The following is a 22,449-nucleotide window of genomic DNA, read 5'->3' as shown; positions in this document are numbered from 1 at the left end:
TTTACTCTTTCAGAAATAGTTCAGTTACAGCAGAAGATTGTGTACTCAACTCCTACATTTTCCATCCTTAATTTCAACTTCGTATTCATCCTCATATTAGTTGACAGACTTATACTGTCAGGACATCCATGTTCGAATATTTGTTCTCGAATTAAGGCCACTTTTGCACTTTAAAATATTATAATTACATATGAACAATGTGTACTCATCTCCTCCTACAATTTAAAGGAAACTATGAATAAATTAACTATATGAGGTTGACATGTGCATATTGTCGGGACATTTATGTCTGATTATTTTTCTCTTGATTAGCGGACCTTCGGACTACTGGGCCATCAGACTATTTTGTCTTCCGACCAACGGTCTCTGTAAACAATTATTAAGAGCTAATACATGTATCTCTCCTCAAAGACAGATACTACCGTTCCTAGAACATAGAATACCTTTCAGAAATATTTCAACTACAGCAGAGCATTGTGTACTTAACTCCTGCATTAATGTCTGATAATTATTTTAAGGGCTTATGAACAGGCTCAATCAAACCGAGCCTGCAACATTTTCGTTTTTGTTGTGTTGAGCGACCTGTGGAGTTTCCACTTTTTCTATTTTATTATCACAGCAGCGTTGTTTGTGCCGTGTGGCGGCCGTAAAAAGTCTCCCCAATACATTCAATCAGGGCTGTTATATTTCGATCTTCTCAGATCGTTCAGCACGACTTTTATGTCGTGTTACTGGTACTATTTAGTTTCTCAGCATGAACATTTTGGCCTGGGTGGTTCCAATACTCCCGCTTTCATAGCTTTGGGTATTGTTTAATCACCCCTTGGATATGGTGCCTCCTTTTTAATTTTGCTTTTTGGCAGTTTCTGTGATATGCAGGCTCCATAACCTCAGCTCCCCTTTCTAAATTCCAGTTTGTTTAGTTCTGCTCATTGTTTTCTCGTTTAGGGCAAACCCATTATTTTAACTAGGGACCATACGCCGCTTTTCATGGTATTACACACTAGTGTAGAATTGAAGGTTCCATAGGCACCGCCGTATGAACACATCTGCGGATGTCTCTAAATTGTTTTTTGTACTTTTAGCATGTGTAAATGTTGAGTTCTGCTCGACCCGGGGCTAGAGGGCGTGGACGGTAGCATGAATTTTAACTACCGTCCATGAACAAGCTCAATCAAACCGAGCCTGCAATATTATCGTTTTTGTTGTGTTGAGTGACCTGTGGAGTTTCCACTTTTTCTATTTTATAACCAGTTCAACATCTTTAAAATATAACAACTACACCAGCCAGAACTATTTTTACTCACCTCCTCGCAAAGTTTCCATCCAGTTCGAACGAAACTTGTTATACATCATCAACATGAAATGACATGCACCTATTATCTGAACTTCCATGTCATATATTTTTTTAGTTATAGCTCTATTTCGGGATTTCAAATTACAACTTCATCACAATTTTATATAGTCAACACTTATCGTTTTAATCCGATTGAAAGGAAACTTGGTTTATGTTATCAAAATTATGTGGACATGGGCATATTGTCTGGGCTTTCATGGCCCTTTCTATACGCCCATTTTGAAAAAAGGAACATATTATGGTGTGTCGTTGTCTGACCACCCGTCAACATTTCTATTTCTGGAAACTGATATACAGAAAAACTTATTAGGAGGATACCTATTTGTAGTAGGTCAATAGGTCAAATGTCAGAATGCTTTTATCTTAACACAATGACTGAGAAATGCTTGCGAAAGATTTCTTTTGATTTCCTATTGATTATTTGGTCAGATGCATAGAGTTCAAGTTCAAATGTACTGGGCTAAACTTCTGTTCATTTGTTCGTTTGCAGGCTGTTAGTCCGAGAGCATAACAGCTATTATAGTTGTCAAACTGCACATGCTGACAAAGCACTTCGTGATAAATAATACTATTGATTTCGTTCAATATGTCAAAGCAAAATATCACAGTGAACTAGTGAATGAAATTGAATTCCTGAATCTTAATCTTTCAGACATTACTCACTAACTTAATACCAATAGTAAAAGATCCTTGTTGCTTTCTAGGGTCAGTAGATCAAACGGTCAAGCTCGCAGAGAGCTGACTGAACTTTATTACTTTTCGTCTCCGGAAAGTACCAAAGCTTCATTTTTTAAATTATACACAATGTCTAAATACCATTTGAGGAAGATCCATATAGTGTTGGAGCGAGTGACCGACTGGTCAAGGTCGCAAGGACATCTTCCCCCTAGTGTTTTTCTTTTCAGATGTCTGATACTACTTCTTAGCACAATTCATCCACGCCCGTGCATCCTTCCACCTCACCTGAGCCAAAACTAAGGGTAAGCTATTGTGATCACTCACCGTCCGTCGTCCGTTGTCCGTCGTCCGTCCGTAAACTTTTAATTTAAACGACATCTCCTCATAAACCGCTAGGCCAATTTCATCCAAACTTCACAGGAATGTTTCTTGGGTGAATCTCTACAAAATTATTCAAAGAATTGAATTCCATGCAGAACTCTGGTTGCCATGGCAACCGAAAGGAAAAACTTTAAATATCTTCTTCTCAAAACCAGAAGCCCTAGAGCTTAGATATTTGGTGTGAAGCATTGCCTAGTGGACCTCTACCAAGTTTGTTCAAACCATGATCCCGGGATCAAAATTGACCCCGCTCGAGGGGTCATATGATTTTACATAGGAAAATCTTCAAAAAATCTTCTTCTCAAAAACCAGAAGCCCTAGAGCTTAGATATTTGACATGTAGCATTGCCTAGTGGATCTCTACTAAAATTGTTCAAATCATGACCCCGGGGTCAAAATTGACCCCGCCCCAGGGGTCACTTGATTTTACATAGATTTCTATAGGAAAATCTTCAAAAAAAAATAAAAAAATAAACGAGAAGGCCTGGAGCTTAGATATTTGACATGTAGCATTGCATAGTGGATCTCTACAAAAATTGTTCAAATCATGACCCCGCCTCAGGGGTCACTTGATTTTACATAGGAAAATCTTCAAATATTTTCTAAAAATAAACCAGAAGGCCTAGAGCTTAGATATTTAACATGTAGCATTGCCTAATGGACCTCTACAAAATTTGTTCAAATCATGACCTCCGGGGTCAAAATTGACCCCGCCCCTGGGGACACTTGATTTTACATAGGAAAATCTTCATAAATTTGCTAAAAATAAACCAGAAGGCCTAGATCTTAGATATTTGATATGTAACATTGCCTAGTAGACTTCTACAAACTTTGTTCAAATCCAATCTGACTAAAGTACATATCCTATTACGCTACGCTTAGAATCTGACAACGAGCTATTGATAGCCTCGTTCCGACGACCCTTCCGCTAGCCAATCAAAAGCTAACTTACAACATTCTGCAAGCTTTAAAAAGCCTTGGTTTTATATATCTACAATTTTTATGTCGAAAGATATCAGATAGCCGATTAGCTCAGTCGGTAGGGCATTTGCTCTGTAAGCGAGAGGTCCCGGGTTCGAGTCCTGGATTGACTGCAATTTTTTCTTACTCTTTGACATTCAAACATGTTGTCTGATTGGTTCAAATAAAATCAGATTTGCGAAAATGAAAATAGCAATATTGGAAATCCAAAATATGCAGAAGACGAATGTGAATGGGTCGTTCTCAGATCTTCGTTTAGAAGATCAAGTACTTTAGTCAGATTGGTTCAAATCATGACCCATGGGGTTAGTTGATTGTATATAGAAAAATCTTCAAAATTTTCTAAAAATAAACCAGAAGGCCTAGAGCTCAGACATTTGACATGTAGCATTTCCTAGTGGATCTCTACAAAATTTTTTCAAATCTTGACCCCCCCCCCCCCCACCCCACACACACACACACACCCAAGGGTTATTTGATTGTACATAGAGAAATCTTCAAAAATTTGTTAAAAATAAACCAGAAGGCCTAGATCTTAGATATTTGATATGTAACATTGCCTACTAGACTTCTACAAATTTGTTCAAATCTTGACCCCCGGGCAAAAATTTATCCCGCCCCAGTGGTAACTTAATTGTACATCGGAAAATCTTCAAAAAAAATCTAAATATAACCAGAAGACCTAGAGCTAAGATATTTGACATGTAGCATTGCCTAGAGGACCTCTACAAAATTTGTTCAAATCGTGATCCCTGGCGTCAAATTGGCCCCGCCCCAAATCATGACCCAGGGGTCAAGCTTAAATGCAAATCTTCATAGCAAACATTTAACCAGGTGAGCGATATAGTGCCATCATGGCCCTCTTGTTTTAACTATACTTTAAGTTCAGGTACTTGTTTCTAAATATCCATTTCCTCCCCCAAAATCCACCTTAACCCAAAGCCTACCAAAGAAATGTCCAAAACGCAAACGATATTTGTTATAACTTACACGCACGTGGGCAGAAAAATTAGAATCGTTTCACATTAACAATATTTAACTTTTGTCAAAACGTATTTCTCAAAATTCAACGATGACATGTAAATGACCTATCCAGCAACTGAAATATATCGCTGACTTGAATTCACTTGCCTCATCGATGTGGGTTCGAGCCTCACTCGGGGCGTTGAATTTTTCATGTGAGGAAGACATCCAGCTTGCTTACGGAAGGTCGGTGGTTCTACCCAGGTGCCTGCTTGTGATAAAATAATGCACGGATGGGCACCTGGGGTCTTTCTCCAGCATCAAAGCTGGAAAGTCGCCATGATCTATAATTGTGTCGGTGCGACGTTAAATAAATATATATACTGAAGGAAATCTATTTTTAAAAAATACACTTTATGCAAATTTTAAGTATAATTTACACTCAGGTTTGCCTATCCTTATCACTATCACTGTATCATTTCAGCTTAATTCCCTTCATATGCATTAAATTTATTGTTTACAACTTTATTGCTTTCTTGTTTTGGATGTCTAATACGGGCTTGGATTATTAGTTGTTTTATTTTCTTGTGATACAATTCTAAAATAGGTTTCTTGTCTCCAGCTTTCAGTTTATTAAAGACAAAATAGTATTTATTGATAGAACAATTCCAGCAAATGCAATAAATACAAGTATAGCAGGAATTAGTGCTTAAGGTAGTTCTGCACGTTTGATAAACCGGAAGTAATGACATAACGTCATTTATCCGGAAAACGTAGAATAAAACCTGTACCCGACATACCGAAACAAAAATTATTTTATGATTTAATGGAAATCCTTGGGTAAATTTATCAGTACAACAAAGTTACTATGTATCTAAAGATAAAATATGATATTAAAACCTCTGTCTTGTTAAATCATCCCCATTAATCTTTTAAAATCAGCTTGAAATGTGCAAATAAATTTACTCTTGAGAAAATATCTCAAAAACTATCACACGGACCTATACATTTTATCTCACCATATTATAGGCTATATGTTTATTTACGACTGTGAGAAGTTTCATTAAAATCTACATTGTAGAATAATTTCTATTTGCGGAAATGTTGCCAAAACCGTGATTTTCCAAAAACTCCCACTATAAAATTTTATGTGAAGTCCAAAGCTTTTAAATGATTAGCCTAGCGAATAATCAGGCACACGGACCAATCTTTTTTATTTGCGGAATTTTATTAGTATATTCTGAAGTTTTGAAAAATCAGGGTCTAATCAAATTCTACATTGTAGATTTTTTTTAGCCGAACGTGCAGAACTACCTTAAGCAGCTGAGTAACTCAATATACAAGCTGTAATTTGTAATGCAGTATTTACTATTCCGAAAATTTGTAACTTTTTCTGTAAGCAGCTGCAAGTTTAGTTAAGAGTGTAATTAATTTATCCGTCGTTTCTATTGCATTACTGTTTATAACATTTGAACTCGTTTATATTATATCTTTTAAAACTTTATTATAGTTGTCTGAGGTTACTGAACGAAACCTAGCTATCAATTTTGTCACTGCAACCTTACTATTTTTTCTATTCTAAAAACTTCTTGCTTAGTAGGCAAACGTTTCTTTTCATGAAATGCGCCTTTATTTAATTCGTTATTTGAATGTTTAATAGTGCTCTTAAACGTTTTTGGGTTTGTGTTGCGAATTCCATCAATAACAAGTATTTCCTATGTCCAGTTTGGTGTGTAATATTTTTCAAAGTGCATCTTGATTTTACTTAAACGAACTTTGTCTCCGATTTTATACTTTGGCTAACTCTTTAATACTTTTAAGTTGCCATACAAATTAAAGGAAAAAGTGCCTTTATGAATTTTTTCTGGCTTCAGTTTGTGTCATTTTAATACTAGATTCTTTGTGTTGTTCTATTTATCAATCATATTCAATTTTGGGGAATTTAGCTATTAATTTTAATTTGAAGACTTCCCCCGTTCTTCTTTATGAACCTATAGATCTTGAGTTTTGACTTCCAAGCATTGAGCTTACAGTTCCCGGAGACTTTTGCCCAAGCCTGAGTGTATATTTTCAAAATAATTGCTGGTATTACAACTAAATTTGTAGCAATTTTTTTCTTCAGTTGATCTTGATTGGGTTTTGGTCAAGAGAAAACATTTTCATATCGCTTTTACTTTTATTTACACCGCTATAATAACAAAGATCTTGACTCGTGCATACTGTGTCTAGTTTATTTACAGGAGGCCCGTTATCTAAAAGGTTACCGGTACCACAATATTTGCATCCTGGAAGTGTTAACCCTTCCTGGGGTAAAAAGGTAAATGTCAATTGCTCCTTCAGTACACTTCTATATTACTGCAAGATGCACATGTTGCTTTTAACATCAATCTAACTTTTTTTGTTGTAACGTATAGAGGATTTATACTATCAGTATTTTTTTCTTTTTTACAAAATACTTTATATTATAGTACAATTAATATCATATGTATTTTAAAATAAACTAATATTGTTAAAAATATTCATGAGAGCTACTCCCCAAAAAACACGACCGAAATCGCGCCCAAAAAAACGACCACAATTTCACTGTGTTTAAAACTGCGACCATATTGTCAAGTTTTTTGGTTTAAACGGGTTTTTCCAAGAAAAAGGATATTTTTAGTTTCCCGCAAATTTTTTTTCTTTTTGGGGGAAAACCTTCCCAAATTTAAATTTTGTTTTTACTCGCGCTTTAAAAAAACCAATATCACCCGGGGATAAAAATCTTTTTAAATTTTTGAATTTTGTACCCCCAAAAAAATTTTGGGAAAACATTGCGCAAACTAAAAGCTCTTTAAGTTTAAAAATCAACATTTACTTTTTAAGGGGGAATTATCCATGCTTTTTGAAAATAAAAAATTACCCCCCAAAAAAGGGTTAGATAAAACGGCTAAATAAATTGTTAATTTGCCGGGCCCCCACGGTTTTGAAAGTTAAAAAAGGGGCACTTGTTTTTTTTGGGGAGGGGTTTTCCGGTTAACAATTTAATGTATTTCAGCCCAATCAGTACTTTCTTTATTTGTTTTCCAAAATCACACCCAAAAAGGAAATCTGTCAGGGCTCCCACAAAGTACCCCCCTTCGGAAACAATGGGGATGAATTTTTAATACAAGCATTTTTATTCATCCCATCCATTAAACGGGCCTTTTTAGATTAAAAAGATCTGTAAATTTTGTTTTCCCAGTCCATGGTTACATCAACGGATTCCAGCTGTTCTTTAAGGTCGGGCAATTTTAACTTAGTTTATGAGGCACATTAGTTTTTGTTTCTTAAAACATGTATTTTTTATAAATTGGCTTTTAAAATGAAAAAAAAACTCTAGCAAAACCCGCAACCAAAGACATCTAAAGGGTTTTGTTTCCTTAAAATAAAAACCCTTGGGGTTAAAATTTCCCAATGCATTTTTGGTTACTTTTTTTTTAAATTTTTGCTTTCTGTGTTTTTTTTAAGTCCCCCCAGTCACTCAGTGGGAGGGCGCAGATTTACGTCGGATCGCGGGGTCGCGATTTCGATCCCCGGGGGGGCGTATGTTCTCAGGGACTTTTTGGTAAAGGCATTGTTTTGTTTCTGACATCTTTCACCCACCTCACGGGTGCGGGGTTGGCAGTTTTTTGGGGAAAACGGGTTTTAAACCGGTTTGTAGCGTGATTATAACAGGGTTCGTCCAGGCCCAGGGTTTATATATTTTTTTAAAAAACCTCCCAAATGCTTTTTTTTTGCCCAATTTTTGAAAAATTTTTGGGCATTTTAAAAATTTCTCAAAGATAGTTTTTGAAAATTTAAATTTTTTAAATTTTTGATTTTTTTTTCCAAATTTTAAAAATTATTGTTTTTGAATTCCCAAATTTTTGAGGGTTTTTTTTACCCGGTTTTTAGGGGGCCAAAAAAAAATTTGCAAAACACAAACTTATTTTTTTCAAAATCAGATTGCCCCTTAAAATTTCTAGAGGGGGAAAAAATCTTGGCAGGGGACTGTTTTTTGGGAATAGCAAACTCAAAAAATAAGATAACTTGCTAAAATGCCCCTTTTTGTCAAAAAACTCTACAAAAAAACAGGCCGGGGTTGCAAAAAATTTGATTGTTACAAAACCCCCCCTATTTTTCTTCAGTAAAACTTCTTGTTAATTTAAGCCCCCAATAATTTGGCTTGACATCCCCATGGGGCAAAATATTGTTATGGTGTAATTACCCCTTTTGGGAGAAAAGCGGTTTCGAAACTTTTTTAATTTCATAATTCGCCGCCGAAGAAAAAGATGGGGGCCTTGCGAAATCGAAAGTAAGTAATCTGAAATTTTTGGAAATAAAAGGGGTAATTCTAGATTTTTTCTGATTGACACACGGGGTTACTTTTTTAAATTGTTTCCACATAAAAAAAATGGATGTATTAGATTCATAAAACCCAAATTTTTTAAAAAACCCTAGTGGGGGTCCCTTTTAAAAGACTTCTTGAAGTTCTTCAGCCCAAAGCCGGGGGCCCAGAGGGGACAAAATTTTATTTTTAAATTTTTAATCTATCTACAAAGCACCAAATTTGGGTGATTTTTTTAGGGGTTTTTAAAACTACGGAAATTCGAAAAAGTGATCCGAAATTAGATGTTAAATTTGGGAATGTAAAAAAAATTTTTAAAAGGGGACCCAATTCATATGGAAAAAAGGGGGAGATATGAAAATATTTTTTATATGTTTATACTGTATGGGCAATGCCCCCACTTGTTTTAAAAACACTCGAAAGAAAAAATTTTGGGAAAGAGTTTAGAAAAAATTTTTTCATCGCTCCCAAAATTATACCTTCCCCCCAGAAAATTTGCGAGTATAACCATTTACAACGGGCCAGGAGGCAATCGTGAAAAGTCCCTTACCCGGGGTCCCCACCGCAAGGGGGTTTTGCCGGGAACAAACCGGGGGCCCTTCACCAAATTTTAGGACAGCAAAATACCCTATAAACCCAAATGCTCCGACATTTCTCTTTGGGTTTTATTTTAAAATTTAAATGTAGAATGAAATTTTTGGCCTCAGCTCAATCCGGGGGCAGGGGTTCGACCCCCATTGGGGTCGGGATTTTCTCATATACATTTTAAACTGGTTTTTCCAAAACAGACCAAGGGGTTCCAGAAGCAAACTCTTTTACTTTTAAAGCAAAATACTTTTTTTTTCATTCCCAAAAATTTTACTCTCCCCCAATATTTCACATCTTTTGATGGAACCCTTTTCCCACAAAAAAAATAGTAAAAAAAGAAAAAAAATTTTAATGTAAACCCCTAAAAATTTAAACCCCCCAAATTATTTTCTAAAGTCAAAAGGGTTTTTTCTAAAATCTTTACCCCCTTCAACGTAAAGACAAAATTTTTTTTTTTTTAAGGGGGTACCCCCCCTTTTATTTTTGTATTTTCGCATGCCCCAACCGGAAGCTAAGGGGGGGGACGATTTACACGACTTTTTACAAAAAACAAAATTTTTTTTTGTAATTCATTTTCAAAAAACAAAATGGCCCCTGTCTTCGATCTGACGCTTTAGGTTTGATAATGCAGAAAAAATTTTAAAAATAAATTGCCGAAAAAAACCTTCAAAAAAAAGTTGCCTTAAAATACGCCCAGGGACGTCAGACTTTACGTGCCCAGTTACCGCGAAAAAAATTAATAGTTTTTTATCTTGAAAGTGGGTAATTCTTGCTTTTCCCTAAAAAAGTTTTTTTCAAAAAACCATATTTGTAAATTTTTTTTTAATAGCTTTGCTCTGAATAAAAACAATATTTTGTTCTTTATGATTTTGTATTAAAAGGGTTAGGGGAAAGTAAAAAATGGAAAAATGGAAACCAATTTTTAATTGGAAACATTTGGGTTTAAGGGGTTTAACTTGTTACGGCCTTTTTCAAAAAAAAACTAGCTTTTTGGGATCCTTTTTTCAGGTTCCTTGATAATTTTTACTTATAAAATAAAAAGATCTAAAATTTTTTCAAATTTCCAGTAAAAATTGTTTTTTTTTGAATGGAATTGTTTTGTTACCAAAAAAACGAACCCCTGACCTTTTATCAAAATTTGAAAAATTAAAAAGCGTTGACACTATTATTAAGAAACACAGTTGGGCTTTTTATTTCTTTTTCAACAATACCATGAGAAAAAAAAAATACATGCGGAACGTTTTTTTTTCCCATAAAAAAATCCCGAAAAGGGGTACGGCTGAAGTATTCTAACTTAGAAATTTTTTTAAAAAAATTTCAAGAAAACCAAAATTTAAAAACTTACGTTAGAAATAATATGTTTTAAAGCTACATCAACAGAAAGATAATCTTATTCAATATTATTTTATAAAAATTACGACAAAAAGCGTTTTAAAAGTTTTTTTTAAACATTTTTTCCCGGGTTTTTATTTTAAACTTTAAAAAAAAAGGGGGTTTCCCAAATTTATGTTTGGGTATTTTGCTAAAATATTCCCAGATTTTACATTTGGCAAAAACAGAAGGTACTGAACCCGGGGGAAAACCCCCTTTTTTTATCCCTATTTTTTAAAAATTAGGGGAAAAATGCTTTCCCATGGAAACACGGACCCCGGGGGGGACAATACTTTTTAAGTTTAAATATTAGAAACCCAACGTGCATACTTAAACTTATAGAAAAATAAATTCTACGGATATCAATAAACAAAAATACACTGAAAAGTTTAAAATTTCCCCATTTTCCTTTTCCCTTTCAATATAAATACCTTGGGGTTTCATGTTTTTAAAACCTGGAAAAAAATTTAACTAAAAAGGGAACAGAGAAAAAAACGAAACTGAGTTTTTAGCATTTTAAAAACTTCATATTACCGAAATACAAAAAATCTGCATTTTAAACCCAAATTTTGTTTTTCCCTTGTAAAAAGGGTAACCTTTTTTCCTCCCTTAACAACAATTTTCTCAGACATTTGATAAATTCTATAAAACCAAAAATGCCCCCTTTTTCCCAACTTTTTATTTTTAATGCAGATTTTTTATTTTTTTAAAAAAAAAAATTAGTTTTATACTTTTTTTTGGTGCCGGCCATAAAAACCAAAAATTTTTGGGTTTTCGACCAGCATGGATCCAAAACCACTAGCGAATCTGCACGTCTGGTCGGGGACCATCTTTTCGCAACAGTTTTCCTTAATTAAAAGGGGCTTTAAAACGGACACAGGGTTTTCTTTACCCGACTGCGGGGAAACCCGGGGCTGGTCGGGATCCTGCTTCAAAAACCCACTATGTTTTTTTCTCGGCACGGCTCTTTTCCCTTAAAAAGGGATTAAACAGTTGAAAAAAAGCAGTTTTTAACGTGACATATTAAGGACTTTCAACATTCACAAACCAAAATGATTCCCTGTGCCCCTTTTTTTGGGACACATTTAATTTACCATTAATAAAAAAACTCTGGACAATTAAATTCTTTTTTGCTTTTTTTCAAAGTAAACCAGTTTAAATTTAAGAAGTGGGAAACTTTAAATTTTTTTTAACCCACTTTATGAAAAATTTCCCCAAAATTTTATACTTTTAGTTAAAAAAAAAATTATTTACTATGAACTTTATTTATAAATAATTTTTTGCGCAGTTTTTTCCCCTTTTAATCTTATAACATAATAAAAAATTTTATAAATTTTTACTGTCAAAATTTTCCATGCATGGCTTTTTTGTCTTTTTTCACTCTCAGTAGGCAATCATGAAAAAAAATGATTCAATTTTTGGTTATTTTTTTAAAGTAAATTTTTTTTCATTAAAGGAACACAACGTTGAATCCATTGTGTTTCTTTTTAAAAAAAAAAATAAACAAAACTAAAAATTTAAAATAATACTGATTTTCAGTATGTTCCCCTGGGGATCGGCAATTTTAAACTCAATTTTGAGTTAAAAAATTCTGGGAAATTAAAAAATTCGGGACTTTCCCTTAAAATTTTGGGCATTTTTTTAAACTTTCAAAATTGAGGAAAATTTTTTTATAGGTTTTAATAATATTTAATTTTATTTTCTTTAAAAGCCAAAAAATTTTTCTAGGAAAGTTTTTTTTCCCAATGTCAGTGGGGGGGGGGGAAAAGGGTTTGTTTTTAAAACCAATTCCCCAAACATTGAGGGGAATAATTTAAAAACCTTTACCCCAACACCTTATTTATAAATATGTTGAAAATAAACTGTTAATATTTTTTCCTTATTTTAAACACCTAAACATTACACCCACATACGGGCAATTAAAATTTCACTGAACTTTAAAAATTAAAAAGGCTAAAATATTTTTGAAGTTTTTTCCAAAAAGATCATTTACCCTTTTTAAAGTAAATAATAATTAAAGACACTATTTTGGCCCTGGTAGGGGGCCTGGGGGAGGGAAAAAGGGTTTCGGTTTATTGGAGGTAACCAATAACAAGTCTGGACCATTGATAGCCCTGTTCTGTTTATAAAATAACTACTGTTTATTTCTGGGCAGAAAAAAATTGCAGGGATATTTCTCCCCTTTTAAATACAAATCATTTTCCTCACCTTAAAGAAGTTTAAAAAGTTTATTAAAAGGGCTAAATCACAAAGTGATAGGATAAAACGGGGTTTAATCATTTTTTGATTTACACTATCATGGTGGTTTTTTTTATAAAAAATTTGTAAAAAAATTTTTTCCACTTTTTTTTTAAAATAAAAATTGGGGGTTTTTGAACAATATAAAAATCTTTTTGTGGATTTTATTATACATAAAAAACTTTTTTTAAATACAACACGGGGAAAAATTAGCATTTTTAATATATAAAACCCTTTCTGTCCAATCCCTTTTTACCCCTTTAAAAATGAAACAAAAGCTTTTTTAAATTTTCAAAAAATTCAGCAATTATAATTTTTTTCGGGTTTTTTTTGTTTACTTTTGAAAAAAAAATTCTAATAAATTGAAAAAAAAATTTGAATTCTCTTAAATAATTATTTTATTTTAAGGGTCCCCAAGAATTTGTTTTCCCCTAAAGATTTTTTTTAACCCCCCCGGGGAAAATTACTAAACATGACGACAATAAAATTTTAGTATTATAGTTAAAAAAATTTGTGTACATTCTGAAAAGAAAAAAAAAAAAAAACAGCAGTGAAAAACACGGGGGAAAAAAAACAATTATCTGTAGGAAATTAAAATTTATGTTTCCTCTGACAAAAATTAGGCTAAAAGTCAATCTACAAAAAGGGTTTTTGGGGGCCCCTTTAAACAGACTGGACCAAAAAAAAACCTGGTTTTATATTGGGATTAAAAAAAAGTTGTATTTAGGTGGGGGGGGGTCAAAAAAGGGGAATTTTTTTTGGGTTTTTAAATAAAAATTTTCTTTAAACCCAAAAAAACCCTCTTTAACGAAATTTTTTTCAAAATATAATTAAAATATATATGAAAAATTGTAAATTTCCTCTAGTGTCCCTCAAACCCCTTTGATCGGGGCCCAAGTGTTTTGAACCAAAACCCTTCCCTTATTTGGCCAAACCCCACAGTCCCCCCCACCCCAAAAATAAAGGGTTAAAGATTGAATTTATCCTTTACTATAAATCTTAAAAAACCAATTTTGCATCATTATTTTTTTAAAGAAAACCCAAAATATGTGAAGAATTTTAAAAGTTATGGTTTTTAAACATTTTCAAATCTTTTAAAACCCCTTAAAAAATTTTTTTATGAAATTTAAGTCTCTTAAATTTTTAGACTCTGATAGAAAGTTTTTTATATTTAATTCTTAACTAAAATGTTATTAAATTTGTGATGAAAATTTGGGAAAAATTAGATGAACATGATAATTTTCTTTCTTTTTTTCCCCTTTTGTAACCCCCCATTTTTTTTCCCCGGGAATTGCATTCAAAAGTAACTAAAAAAAAATTTAAAAAAAAATTAGATTTATAAAATAAACACATTTTAGAAAATAAAAAAACTCCGAAAAAACTTTTTTGGGTAATATTAAAAATTAAAAAAGCAAAATTTGGTCTGTTTTTAATTTGGCCAAATTCCTCTCTTTATTTTTCAAATTCCCTGTCTTCTTTTTTAAATCTGTATAATGTCAAATTTCCCTGTTTTTTTTTTTCCCAAATTATTAAAAAGTTCTTCATTTTAAAGCCCTTTTAAACTCATCTGATCATGAAAACATGGTGCCGGAGGGCATGGTTTAAATTTTTCCCGAAAAATTTTATATGTTTTTGAAACGATGTTCCAGTTTTGAAATAATTTAACACAAATGGGCCTTTTTTGACATTCTATTTAAAAAATACAAATTTTTTTATGTTTTAAAAAAATGGGTTGGGAGGGGGGGTTTTCCTTTTTTTCCCTATTTTTAAAATTGGAAACTTTAAAAAAATTTGGCAAAACAGGGGGGGCCAATTTTTAAACAAATTTTTTCATTAAAGATACCCAAAATTTTCAGCTTTTTCCCTTTTTATTTAGAAAATCATGGGGGGGTCTAACCTAAAATTCACCAAAAATTACATTTTTACCCTTAAAAATTTTTTTCAGAAGGGTCTCTGTTATTCCCGATCCCTTTTTATTTAAATGAAGCAAAGTTTTCCCCGATCATTTTACCCTTTGGGGTTTTTAATGTTTTAAAAAAATTACTACAAAAAAATGCCCAAAATAAAAAAAATCTTTCATCCCCCATACATATGTTTATCTACGGGGAAAATTAAAATAACTAAGAAAAAGACCATGATTTTTTCCCATTTTCATATTAGTAAATTAATTTAAATAGAAAAAAATATATTCCAAAATGGGGACATTTTTTTTCATTTAAAAAAAAATTTTGTCCTTTCATTTCAATATTTTTAAAAGCCCGGGTCCCTCCCCTTAACAAAAAACCCTTTTTTCAAAAACATAAAATGGGATTTTCAGATTGGGAAATTGAAAGTCAATGGTTGATCATTTATGACCTTTTTTATTTAAAGGAGAAAAAAAACCAAAATTTGCAATGGGGAAAATTTTCACCACAGTTTAATGATTAGGTAAGGGGGGGCATCTTTCAGATCTATATATGAACAAAGGGAAAAGGTTCTTTTTAAAAAAATTTTTAATTTATACTATATAAGGTTTCAAATCTCATAGACAGCCAATAGATTTATAAATTTAAAAATTTTTTCCAAAAATTCCCCCTTTGTCAAATTTTTTACTTTTTAGTAATAGTGTAAATGCCAGTTAATTTTTGATTCATTTGATACCACAAGACCCGATAATTAAGAAATTTTTTTTTCCAAAAAATTTTAAAACCCTTTGTTCCCTTTTCTTTCTTTTATGTTTAAAAGTAAACAGATCCCGTTATTTAGTGGGTTTTATAACCAACCACAAAACTGATAATTTAAAATTTTTTTCCAAAAAATTCAAACCCTTTTTCATTTTTTTTCAAAAAAACCCGAAGCCCCAGACTTAGAAATTTAACAGGAGAAATTTCCCAGTGGGCCCTACTAAAAATTTTTTAAAAATTTTGGGCCCGGGGGTCAAAATTTACCCGACCCTGGGGTTTAAATTGAAATTTTAAAAATAGGAAAATCTTTAAAAAATTTCTTAAAAAAAAAACCCGAAGCCTAGAGCATTTATTTCACTTGAAACATTTCCAGTGGGCCTCTACAAAATTTGGGTTAAAAACATGTCCCCCCGGGGGCAAAATTGGGCTCCGCCCCAGGGTGGGTTTATTTTTACTAGGGAAATCTTCAAAAAATTTATATTAAAAAAAACCATGTACATTTCCTATAGAATTTACAAAATTTTTTCAAAAACATGACCCGCCCCCTGGGGGGCTTGATTGTAATAGAAAAATCTTCAAAATTTTTTAAAAAAAACCAGAAGGGGCCCAAGCTTGATATTTTACATGTACATTGCCCAGTTTGGAAACCCCTACAAAAAGTTTTTTTAAAAACTTGTTTTTTAAAAATAACTTTAAGAAATTTCAAATATTTTTTCTCATAATTTTTTTGATTTCTTTTTTTATGACTTTTTTACCTTTAAGACTTTTCCTTAAGTGCAATGAAAAAACAGGTGAGGATATAGGGCCATAAAAGGCCCTCTTTTTGTTTTTCTTGGGGGGATTTTGCTACATTTAAAAGGTTTTAATGTCATGGGGACCTTTATATAAAGTACATATTTTGAAGCAAAAAACAGATTTTTAAAAAGAAAGATTTAAAAGGAAAAAGGTTTTATTAAAAAACCGGGAAATTGAGCTATTTTTATAGGGAATTTTTTTTGTCATTTTTTCGCAATTTAAATACATCATTTTAAAATAATTTTTTTACATTTTAGGTCAGACATCAGCTTTTTAATTGCTTCCCTTGGGCCCCCTTTATGCTGTCCCCCGGAAATTTTACCATTTGGGCCCTTTTTTACATGGTTTAAAGACGATGAATTTTTTATTCAATTTGTGAAATTTTATTTTGCGAGGAATTTTAATATGATGAATATTCCCCAGATTTTCTTTTAATGGCCTTTAAAAAATCACAGTTTTTTAAGGGTTTTTAGTTTAAAATTTGATTTAAATTTAAAAATAAGGGGGGCTATCGTACTCCCCCTGGGATTACATTTATTACCCCCAGGTTTAATTTTTTTACCATCCCCTAAATTTTTTAAAGGGGCCCTTTTTACAGTTTTGAAACAAAACAGTAATGTTCATCATTTTTACCAAGTTTTTTTGGCCCAAAAGTTTCAAAAACCCATCAAAGGGTTTGAAATTTAACTATGGGCCCTTTTAAAATTTTGTCACCTTTTTTAATTTAAACAGTCTCTCTATATAGGGAAAGTTTATTTAAAATATAGGTATTTTTTTTATGAATATGTCCCTTTTGGGCTTTGAAATTTGGTTTTAGTTTTTTTACCAAATCCACATTTGACAAAACATTTTGACATATATTTTAAACTTTTAACACTAAATCTTTCCATTTAAAAAATTAACTTAAAATAGTTAACATCATCAATCATCACCCCATCATATTACACAAGATGCATAATCTGCACTAAAATTTAATGAATTGTGCCCGTTTTTCTTAAAATGTACTTTTTAAAGTGTTTTTAATTTCACTTTTTCTTTATCTCTATATTTCTTAATATTTTTTAAAAAAGATTATTATTATCAATATTTTTTCACCGCCGTTGGGTCATTTAAAAAAAACCCGTGACAGCTCCAGGTTCTCAGATTTGCCCAGGGCCCCCCTATCCAAAACCCGAAAAAAGTCGAGCTGGAAAAGAGACCCCCAAACAGGGAGTGATATGGAAAAATTTTTTTGTTCCCCAAAACACCTCCCTTTATTTCAAATTGAAAAAGGGGAAAATCATTTTTAAACCCAAAGAAGATACTGTTAAAGCCTCAGATTTACTTGGGCAGTCAGTGAAAATACATATTGACTGAATTTTTGAAAAAAAGACCTCCCTTTTTTTTTTATGTAAATGAATTTTAAATTTTGAGCTTCAATGAAATTGGGTTTTAAAGGGTTTTTTTTGGGAAGATATAGTATTTTTGATAACTCTTGCCTTTAATGTTTTTTAGTATGAATATTTCCTTTTATATTATTGTGAAAAATTTTATGTGTATTTTTTACATGCATGTACCAAACATGATTACCTTCCCTGATTTTTTTTTAAAAAGGATTTATCCAGTAAATATATAAGGACTCTTGAAATTTCATTTTGTCTTAGTTTGGGCAGAGAAAAATTATTGTGATTATATTGACTGATTTTTTTGCAAAGTTTCATTCCTTCTTCTTTTAAAATTTGGTGTTCTCAGTAAAACCAAAGAAGATACTGATTTTAATGTCATTTATCCATGAATTTGGGCTCGGACAACAGGGGGAGATAAAATTTGACTGAATTTATGAAAATAACCCCTTATTTTATTTTAAAAAAATATTTTATCTCAGCAGAACTAAGGGGATTGCTTTTTAAAATTTTTTTAAGTCTTCCAAGGGGAAGAAAAGTCATGCCAGTACAAAAAGCAGCATTTTCCCCCAGGACCCCCAAACATGATATGAAGATTGGCCCTGCTAGGGATGTGGGCCCAAGGTTTAAAAGGGGCGTTACAATGAATTTTTTTTTCCTGAGGGTATTTTTTTAACACTCTTTCCCAAAATTTTTGATTTTTTTATATGGGAAAAAAGCAGTTGGTTTTGGGGGGGGTTTTGGAAAGAAAAGGGACATGTTTAAAATTCCCAAAAATGCAACAAAAGGGAATATAGGTAAATTTATAAATTTTCACCACAAAGGGTGTTGGGTTTGGGTTTGTTTGTATAAATTTGTACAAGGGCATAACCCTTAAACTGCGAAATTTTTTCCCTTAAAAAGATGGATAATCTTTTAAAATTGAAATAAATTTCATCTGTGCTTTTTTGGGAATTTTTAGGGGGAAAAACGTTTTTAACATTGTAACATTGGGTTTAACCCATTTTTGTTTATTTATTAATAAAAAACAAAATAAAAAGTTTAAAGTTTTATAAAAAAATCGTTTCTTTTGATTTTCCATTTAACTCCCAAACCCCTTTAAAAAAACCCCTTCCAAATTTTTTTTAAACCCCTTCTTAAAAAAAATTTTTAAGGAGTGTTTTGAGTTTTTATACCTGATAACTAAAAAATTTAAAGAGCCCGTCTGAGAAAATCAGCATAGTGGTTTGGGGACCCCAAAGGGCCCCGGGCCCGATGCCATCCGCGCCAAAATTTTTTCAGGATCCAGCTGTTTGCTAACAGTTTTTTCCCCAATTTTCCCAAAAGGGTTTTTAAAAACGTACAGCAAGGGCCCTGACCAGAAGTGCATGCTTTTTCCGGACCAAAGCTGGGGAAACCCACTTGTTGGGTTTTTCCCTGGCACGGCCTAAAATTTTTTTATTTACCTACTTAGATAAAATTTTGTTAGACTTTATTTACCCGAGGGGTAATATATCGGGGTCCCTGCTTAATCTGATGTAAAAATTGAGTCATAATGGGGCTCTTACCCGTCCATGCGTCAACCGTTTTTTTTATCGCAAAAAATATAATCTTTTTTTCCGGGGGAATTTTAATAAGGGGTTAGTCCGGGGGGTTTAAAAACTGCAGCATCAGAAAAGATGAACCTTGGTAAAATTTGAAAAAATCAAAAAAAGGCCTCGATTGGTTTTTTTTTGACATGCACATTGACATTTTTTTTGCCCCCCTTCCGGGGAAGGATGGGTTTATATCGTTTTGGGAAAATGGTTTGTTTAGCCCGGGCGGAAGCAATCGGTTTCCGGATTAATCAAAAAACCTTGACCTAATCATTTAAATTGATAAAAAGATTGGGCTATAGTCCAATTTAAAAAAAAATATATAGAAAATAATGAAACTATTCTAAAGAGAAAAGACATAATTTTTATGAAAAAAAAAAAACCCATTTTTTTAAGGATGGGCTTTGATGCACACCTCCGATTGATGCGCGGGCCCGAATCCCAAGTATTTTTTTTCCCCCCCTTTATGCAGAAATCATTCCCGAAAAATTTTTTTATATCTTTTTTGTTAATAGTCTAAAACTAAGACCGCCTGTGCCCCCTTTTTCCAGCTATACCCAAACCGTGGATTCCAAAGCCGTTTTTTTTTAGAACCCGTTGTCCAAATGGCCCGCCGGTGTCCGTCCGATTTCTTTGTCCTGGGCCCTAAATTTGTCATTTATTATTGTGGGGTTTTTAAAAAAAACTTATACAATTGTTCACCAAAAATTAACGGCGTTCGCGTGCAACACCCGTGTCAAATCTTACGGTCAAGGTCCCACTGAGTTTTAAAAACCCAAAAACGCTATTTTGACTTTGTTCCCGGGCCAAAAACTTTGTATTTAATGTGGGATTATAAAATGGGGCCCCAATTTTCAAACCCCCCCGGGGATGGTGTCACATTTCAACCCGGGGTCAATATCTTTAAAGGTCAAGGTCACCTTGGGTTAAAAGGTCAAATAAATTTCTGTAATTGACCTGGGGGCCCGGGCAAAACTTTTTCATTGAATGTGGGATTTTAAAATAATTTGGGACAATTCTTCATCACCATGAGACGGCTACGCGCGCAAACACCTATTTCAATACTCAAAGGTTAAAGGGCACACTTGGAGATTAAAGGTTTTAAATTTTTGTATAATTACCTTTTCCCCGGGACAAATTTAATTTGTCATTGAAAGTGGGATTTTTAAAAAAACCACACAATGGGTTTTTTTGGGGACAAATTTTTTCTCAGGGGACCCGAGTTTCGTGTTTTCAACTCCCCAGTCCTTTTGTCACCGGCGGGCACCCCAAAAATGTTGCCCTTGGGCAACTCGTTTTTAAAGTATATATGGGCAATACTAAGAACCCCCCGGCGATTATCACGTCTTTCCCCCAAACCGCGGGATTCTCACGCCGTTTTTTCAAAGGGGTTGGCTTTGATGCACACAAACCGGGTTTTATACACCCCTGAAAAAAACCCCAATTTTTTATTCCCTTTTTTGCAAAATTTAATTTCCCGAATAAATTTTTTTTACCCCAATTGGTACCCTATGTCCCAAAACCAAAAACCATTCCCTTTCGAAATTAAACACGGCTTTTCCCCCAAACCGGTTTTAAATTTTCCCCCGCCCCACCCTAGTTATCGCAAAAAAACGGAAAAACCCTTTAAACAAATTTTAATATGAATTATTTTTTAAATTTTCCCATTTTTTTTTTTTTTAAAATATGTTTTCTTTTATGCTCACTATAGAGTTGCCAACATGAATATTAAAAAAAAAAATAAGTACGCCGCAAAAAAATATTTCCTAAATACCCGCCCAGGCACTGGATTATTTTTAAGTTATCACTCGTGGTTTAAAACATTTTGTCCAATTTAGAAAAAATATTTAATTAAAAATAAAAATATTTTAAAAAAAAGGCCATATTTTCAAAAAAAAAATCCCTTTTTTTTTCCCAAGTAGTGGCTTTGGGGTTTCTCACCTCCGAATTGATACCCCCCGCCTGAAACCCAATTAAATTTAAAATCCCTTGATGCAAAATCATTTTTGAAAAATTTTTAAAGTAACCTTTTGGGGAAAAAATGTGTAAAACTAAAACCCCCGTGCGATTATCAGGCTTTTTACCCCAAACCGTGGGGATTCTCACCCCCCGGGGCCCAGTAATTCACAAAAACGGAAAAACCTTTTTAAGGGCAAATTTTAAAAATTAAAAGGGTTTTTTTAATTTTCCATTTTTAAAATATTGCTTTGGTGCTTTACAACCCGAGTTTTTTTCACCCCCTGAATATTAAAAAAAAAAACGCCAATTAAAAAGCTTGGGAAACTTTTTGAAAAAAATTAATACATCGTACTCGTATTTTATACCTGTTTAACCCGGAAGGTCTTAAGTAAAAAGGGGTTCCAAATTAGACTAACAAAGTTTCCCTTTAATATTAACGGGCCCCACGCCGAAAATGCCAAAAAAAGCTAAGTAAACCCCCCTTCTTGTTTCTTTTTAAAGAATCCAAATCGTTGTTAAACATTTGGGTTTTAATGCACTACACGGGAAAAATCACTTCCCAAGTTAATTTCCCCAGGGGCTCTTTTCCACCAGATTTAAATTTCTCAAAAACAGAATAAAATTTTCTTTAAATAAAATAAATATATTTCATCAAAAAGTTATTAAAATTTTAAATGTGCACCCCTTTCGATGGCCTCAAGCCACCCCGAAAATAAAATTTTAAAAAAAAATGCAGAAGCATTCTGAATCATTTTTGCAAATATATATATCTTTTATACGCCGCCCCCCTAACATTTACGTAGTAAACTCCTCACTATCCGCCCCTTTAATTTTTTAAAATTCGTATCATTTTTACCGCCCCGGATTTTTTAAGATTGTATCAGTTTATAATATTCGGTTTTTTAAAAAAAATGTACGGGCAAGTATTTAAAAATTTAAAACAAATCAAAAAATTTTAACATTTTGTTTATAAAAAAAAAAAAAAAAAAAACTTTCCTTTTTCTTTTAAAAATATTTGCTTTTTTCACACACCGAGTTGCTACGCACCTGAATATTAAAAAACATTCTTGATTTAAACTTTTACGTGGTTTTTTTTGTAAAGTCAAAAATAACAAAAACCCTTTATTTTAACATACGTTTTTCGTCCCTATTTCTCTATCAAAAAAAAGTCAGT

General features: G+C 32.7%; 1 protein-coding gene across 1 annotated transcript in view; it reads left to right on the top strand.

Annotated features, from left to right (window-relative positions):
• The window catches only part of LOC123538761 (uncharacterized), a 38,424-nt gene that overhangs the window by 5,754 nt on the left and 10,221 nt on the right, over positions 1–22,449 (top strand). The gene's annotated exons all lie outside the window — the stretch shown is intronic.

This window comes from Mercenaria mercenaria, chromosome 18 (assembly GCF_021730395.1).
Source record: "Mercenaria mercenaria strain notata chromosome 18, MADL_Memer_1, whole genome shotgun sequence".
In the NCBI taxonomy this organism is placed as follows: domain Eukaryota; kingdom Metazoa; phylum Mollusca; class Bivalvia; order Venerida; family Veneridae; genus Mercenaria; species Mercenaria mercenaria.
Note: the sequence above shows the minus strand (reverse complement) of the source record. Positions and strands in the feature narration are given on the sequence as shown.